The sequence below is a fragment of the Cyanistes caeruleus genome, chromosome 5 (assembly GCF_971803275.1).
Source record: "Cyanistes caeruleus chromosome 5, bCyaCae1.hap1.1, whole genome shotgun sequence".
NCBI lineage: Eukaryota > Metazoa > Chordata > Aves > Passeriformes > Paridae > Cyanistes > Cyanistes caeruleus.
In genome coordinates this window covers 47450447-47456446 of record NC_141705.1, presented here as the reverse complement: position 1 = coordinate 47456446, position 6000 = coordinate 47450447, and the positions used below count along the sequence as shown (strand labels likewise).

Below are 6000 nucleotides of genomic sequence, written 5' to 3'. Positions count from 1 at the left end.
AAAGAACAAGGAGTGTTGGTATTCTGTAACTGAGAACAGCAGGCAAGAAGATAAATTTTACAGCTTTTTAAACCAAAGAAAGAACATTTTGTCTTTTATTTATTCTCATTTCATGACTTCTCTACTTGAGGGTTTAATTTTGGTTGGTGGTCCCAAGGAAAGGATTTCTCCCGTGTTCCTACTTTTCCCATCTGAAAGTTGCAATCAATATTGATCAAAAGCAAGTGTTGCTGTTCATGTCATGAGACCTCTGTGTCTTGATGAATACTGTTTCTTCTGTCAATGCAAGTAGAAGTTGCTTCTGTCTGCTACTGATCCCTCCAATCCCTACCTCATATCTCATTAAGATTAATGAAATTTGTGAGGTTAAGTTACTCCCTGCTACAAATGATCATTTGCTCTTTTTTTTGGAATAACTTTAGGTGTCATACATTGAGAGCCAAAGAAAACAGTTCAATCACAGAAGCTTCATCTTGGAAATGCACTGGGGAAAATCACTGGCTCTGCTGGGTTGCTCGACAATGGTTCCAGCCATGAAATCCATGGATTCTTACCTGCCAGGACACATGAACATCAGTTGCTAGATATGAAGAGTCATCCTCATGCTGTTCACTTTGTGATAGTAACTATACTGCTTTTACAATATTTTTAGTTATATGTAGCTGCCAAGAAAAAATGCTGCCATTTTAAAAACCATGAATCACTATGTGTGTCTGATTCTTTTCCATAAGGGTTCTTTTGCAAGGACAGGTATTAAAAATCAGGACCCACAGACAACTTGGAGGCCAAACCAGTTCAGTAAGAAAATTAGAAACTTTTTGACAAACATAACCTGCAAAACTGAAAACTAAAACTGCCTGCAAGTGTTGAGCATGAACTTTATCCAAGACTCTGATGACCATTTGACTATATCAAATCTCATTAGGGAAAAATGTACAGATGTGTGAGTGGTTTATAAGATGTTGGTGGAAATCTGCCTTTTCATGTATCTCAGGAAGAAAAGAATTAACTGAGGAAACCTTAAACTACATTTTCTTCACTGCCTTGCTGGTTCTCATCAAAGTTATTACCTTGGAAATCAGAAAGTTTGGAAAATCTGTAGAGAAGTTTTGGGTTTTTAAAAAGGCATATGTGCATTTCTCATATGTATCCATGTTTATTTTTCTCCTCTTGGTTGTTTTCTTCCTACTGTGCAACAGGTAATTTAGTTGTTGGTACAGCAACAACTTTTCTTTGATAGCTTAGTCAGCAATAAAATCTAAGGACAATTCTGGTAGAATATATAGAAAGAAATAAGAATAAAACTTATTTAGGTAGAAAAATAATAAGCAGTTCTACACTTTTTAGGCAGTGCAGTGCCTTCCCTCTCAGTTTCAGCTGTCTTTTCATTTTTCTAACTTCAAAATTAATTTCTGGGTTTATCATATTTAGCATCTGTTTAATATATTTCATATTTTTGCTCTGCACCCTCAGCAAATCTTTCTGCATTCGTTGTGGGCATTTTTATCTAAGTGTAGTTTTATAACAGGATAAAAAGCCTTTGTTTTCAGTGTACAATTATAAGTATTCTTTATAAAGCCTATATCCATTTCATAACATACATCTTGAGATACTTCTTTTTGTGAACTTTAACTGGAATATCCTAAAATCTCTTTTATAACTCTTTCGGCTATCTTTCTTTTGTTTTTATTCTTTATTTTCTTCTCTGGAAAATCACAGTTTCTTTTTTTACAGTACTTCAAGAAATCAGAAACCTTATTAAAAACTGTCAAAATTAAAAAAGCATGTTCTGTGAAACCAGAATATCTGTATGAATGTTTTTATTGTCCATTCTTCGTTTTACACAAGATCAAAGCATCGGGGGACAAGAAAATAGGGTGAGAAAAGTCAATTCAAGCTTGCAGAATTCATGCTCTTGCCAAATGCTTATCCAGTGATTCATCAAAAATGTTGCAAAATGTAGTACTGGATTTTTAATGATTGCAGGTTTCACTGCCAGTTCTCGTAAGACATCCTGATTTTGTGCAGTGCTTTAAACAAAGGGAAAAGTCAATAGATTAGCTTGCGCCATAATTCAGGGGCAACTGGAAGCCACTAATGGGATGGACATAGCTCATTATGAAGTGGTTTTTAAAGGAATGTAAATACTTTATTTGGTGGTACTAGAAAACTTGCATTTAATTTGACTGTAGAGAAATGTCTTGTAACTGAACCAGTTCCTGTTTCTGCTCACAGAATGAAGAGATTCCTCAAGAGCCAGATGAATTCCAAAAAGAAATGACACAAGCATAGCAAGAGTAATTTCTCTCATTTCAATTAGCTGAAATAAAAGGTGAAATTTCAGAACTCCAAGCCATGAGATAGCAAGAAGCAGGTTACTTGTTAAAGAACACTGATGTAGTTTATAAAGGACACACAGGAGATGCAAACCAGACCCTGACCTCTGTTGGCAAATTAATCATTGGTTAAGCAGGACACAGTAAAAATAGAAAAGAGTAGAGGAAACAAGGTAAAACAGAAGGGTATGAGCCAATATCATAGAATTTGAAGATCAAAACAATTATGAATGTACATAGGGTAATATAGAACTTATCGATTAAAACTGAAACTTGTCTGCATGAAATCTACTATTTTGTTGGACTTCAACATGTACAAACTACTAATACGAAAAGGTTTGTTCCAACAATTTTGAACTACTGGGAATTGCTGCATTCCAGCTGCTGGCCTTGTTCCCTCTATAGGTGGCTATACTTCAGATACAGGCCTGTTCCTGTTTTCTAAGGAGCAACACTGTAAGAGGAGCTCAGTCTATGAAGAAGAGGAGAGGTCTTGAGAGGCTTAAGCTCCTGAGGCATTTTCCTGAGTGCCTTTCCATGGTGCTCTGCATAAAAGTGAAACCAATATCTTTCAACCTAACCACAGGTGTACTTTCCACCATGTTTCCTACCATATCATACATCAGAAACTTACTTAAAAAAAAGAAAAAGAAAAAAAAAAAAAGTAGGAACTGCAGAATTAATGTACAACCATATAACCCATATATTAATGACATCAGCATATAGATAGCAGGAAAAGAGAAGCAGATGCTAAGAGGTAACTCTAGAAACTCAATTTTAAGGAGCAGAACTGCTACCAAAGATAAGTTTTGCTGACAAAGCATAGTATGCCTGCTATTCAAGCTGCATAGCATGTGTCTATATGAACAGCTTACCCTAAAATTTATTTTAAGACCGATCCATGACCTTTTTTTCATATGACATTCTTAAAAGAGAGAATGCATAGTTCAGTGCAATGAACTGTAGTGTACAACCACATATAAGCACAAAGGTTATGGATATACTAATGAAGGTATAAAATAGAGAACAAAGTTGGAATGAAATGCATGGGAAAACTTTGGCTCTCACACTACACAGAAAAAGGCAGGCAGATTTGTCTCTTGTGAAACATGAAGGAAAACACGTAACTAAAATTTTAAACATACAAGTTTTTTGGCTTCTCTTCATTCCAGGATTACTGAGGTAATAAAGATGGGATTCTACTTGTACTTTTAGAAATGTTATTAATGGCATTCCTGATTGCCAATGGAAATACCTTTGCTGACTCCTGATGGACTGTATTGATTTCTTTTGGAGCTGTAAAACAGTGGTTGTTCCAAATAATCTTAAAGATGCCCCTTCTCAGTTTCTCCAGGAGACAACTTCCAGCAAAAAATCCATCAAGCTTAACACATGTAAGCAAGGAGAAGTGTCCAGCCTTTCTAACAGGAACAGCAGAGAAATGGGCACATGCTGCTCCACAGCACTCACACCCTTCTCTAGTGCTGCTGCTTTGGCAGTGTTTTCACGCTCATCATACAGCAGCAAAGAACATTTAAACATAGAACCTTCACCCTGTTGTTGAAAGCATCACTGACAACAAAATATGCATTTTAAGGAATTGTCAGATTCTTACTTGACCATAGTTTTCCACATCAGAAAGTAGGGGAGAGTATAAGAAAAGTGGCTCAGACTAAGCTGAATAGGAATTAGAGTGCAAGAAGCAGCAAAATAAATAGCTAAATAGCTTTTCTCTCTTGCACAAATCTGTGAAACTGAACAGTGAAGAGACACTAGAAAAGAAGATTTGCTGGAGAAAGGAACCTGAAGCCCAAAAGGAGATCTATAGCCTTCTTGCAATGTTTTTCTTTAGATTACACGTCAAATGATTTCAAGGGAAGGTGTTAGAATTTAGAAATCTGTGAGGGAAGTCCTCCTCTCTTCACTTTGAAAATAGAAGGTTTTCCAAATACTCTAGCAAATAAAACAATGGAAAGAAAATACCTGGTTTGTTTTGAGACATGCAAAGCATTTATGGCAGCTGTAAAGCATTGTTGATATGACACTCTTATCTTTTTGAGCCAGCAAAAATGTGGCTTAGTGGTGATGTAGACTTTGATCCTTACCACCTGTGTTACACAGGTGAAGGAATCCAAATGGGGCTGCTGATGGCATGCCATTAGAAGGTTTTGCTTTGTTTTTTGAGGGTGGGTGTTGGTGAGTATGGATCTGCTCTGTGCAGGTTGTTTTTTCTCTAAAGAACTACAGTAGTGCTTGATGTACAGTTATTTTAATTCTTTTACATTGCAAAACAGAAAGAGAAGCTCACTTCTGATTAGCAGGAGCCTCTGGTTTTCTGTAATGAATAATGGAGGTGAGTGGCTGGGTACTGAAACCAAGTTGCTGTTGGGGTATGGAAATTATTTATTAAGAAACAGAATGAAGGAGTGTTCTAGATGTAAGCTGGGGAAGAAGAGAGGACAGATTGGCATAGTGGTGAAGTGGTGGAGTGTCACAGGTTAAGTGGAGGATATGTGAATGAAATCCTGTTTGCTTCTTAGAGATGCACAAAAAGATGTGGTTCCCCATGAATATACTGGTATTTTATGGTAGTTGTTGCCTGTGGAAGAGGCATTTGTCCATTTATCTTAATATATCACTGCCTTTTTGCTTCTCTGTTGGATGAATTGAAATTTAGAGGGCTCACTCCCTTTATCAGGAGTGTCTGAGGCTCTAAATCCAATTAGAAAATAGTTTTTGGTCCAGTCTTGGGAGAGTTTAATTTGATTTATTTCTGTGCATGTCTAAGAAATTCATCCACTCTCTGATTGCTACCATATAGTTTCAGTCTCTAGAGATTTGTTCTAACTTATGAGCTCTCTGGGGAAGCAGTTGATGACTGAATTTTCAGTTGGGCTGTTATGGAGTGATGGATATAATTTGGATATGGATCCAGTGTATATGTGTCCTGTGTTCTGGGGGAAAGCTGGAGGAGAGGAAAGCATCAGCCTCACTGCTTCTGGAGCCTTTCTTGTAAGGCCAGTCTGTGTCAGGGCCTGGCCATAATACTGAACTGAAACCTGGCAGAGAGACTAGTTTAGATCTACATGAGGAGGAGTGGTTTGTTTGCCAAGCTCTGTTCCGAGGTAAGTTGTATGTGCTGCATGGCTGTAAGTCATACATAGTGTGTTTTGGTATGTGGACTGTCAGAAAATAAACATATATCAGATTATCTTCCCAATATACCTAATGCCTCCCCTTGAGCCTTAGTAATATAGAGATGAATCCAGTCCTGGAGGCACTGAGTTGAAAGGGCTTTGTGTTCACAGGGAATTGACATACCTGAAGTGTGTTTTGTATCTGCTGATGTGAAGAGAAAGCCGGTGATGATGAGGTTGAGTTAGAGGAAAGTAGTTAATATCTGTCACTCCAGTCCTCACTGTTTACCGTGGACATCTCTGGTGATGGAGGTGATGCGGCTCAAAACCAAAAAGGGACCTGGAACATGGTGTGCGTGAAAGTTGGTGCTTTTCAAAGAATTACTCCTTGTCTATTCATGCTTATCTTAGAATGGCACATGTAAATGTGAAATGATTAAAGTGCTGTATTTTTAAACTCCAGTATTCACTTCATTTTGAACTGATGCAAATAGGCCAACCTTGTGAGTAGTTTAATTTTTTTGCTC

General features: G+C 37.3%; 1 long non-coding RNA gene across 1 annotated transcript in view; it reads left to right on the top strand.

Annotated features, from left to right (window-relative positions):
- The first annotated feature begins 4540 nt into the window (after positions 1-4540).
- Positions 4541-6000, top strand: part of LOC147653085 (uncharacterized) — a 59146-nt gene continuing 57686 nt past the window's right edge. Inside the window, exon 1 of the long non-coding RNA XR_015287140.1 lies at positions 4541-4689. This is a non-coding gene — a long non-coding RNA (uncharacterized LOC147653085). The remainder of the gene's footprint in view (positions 4690-6000) is intronic.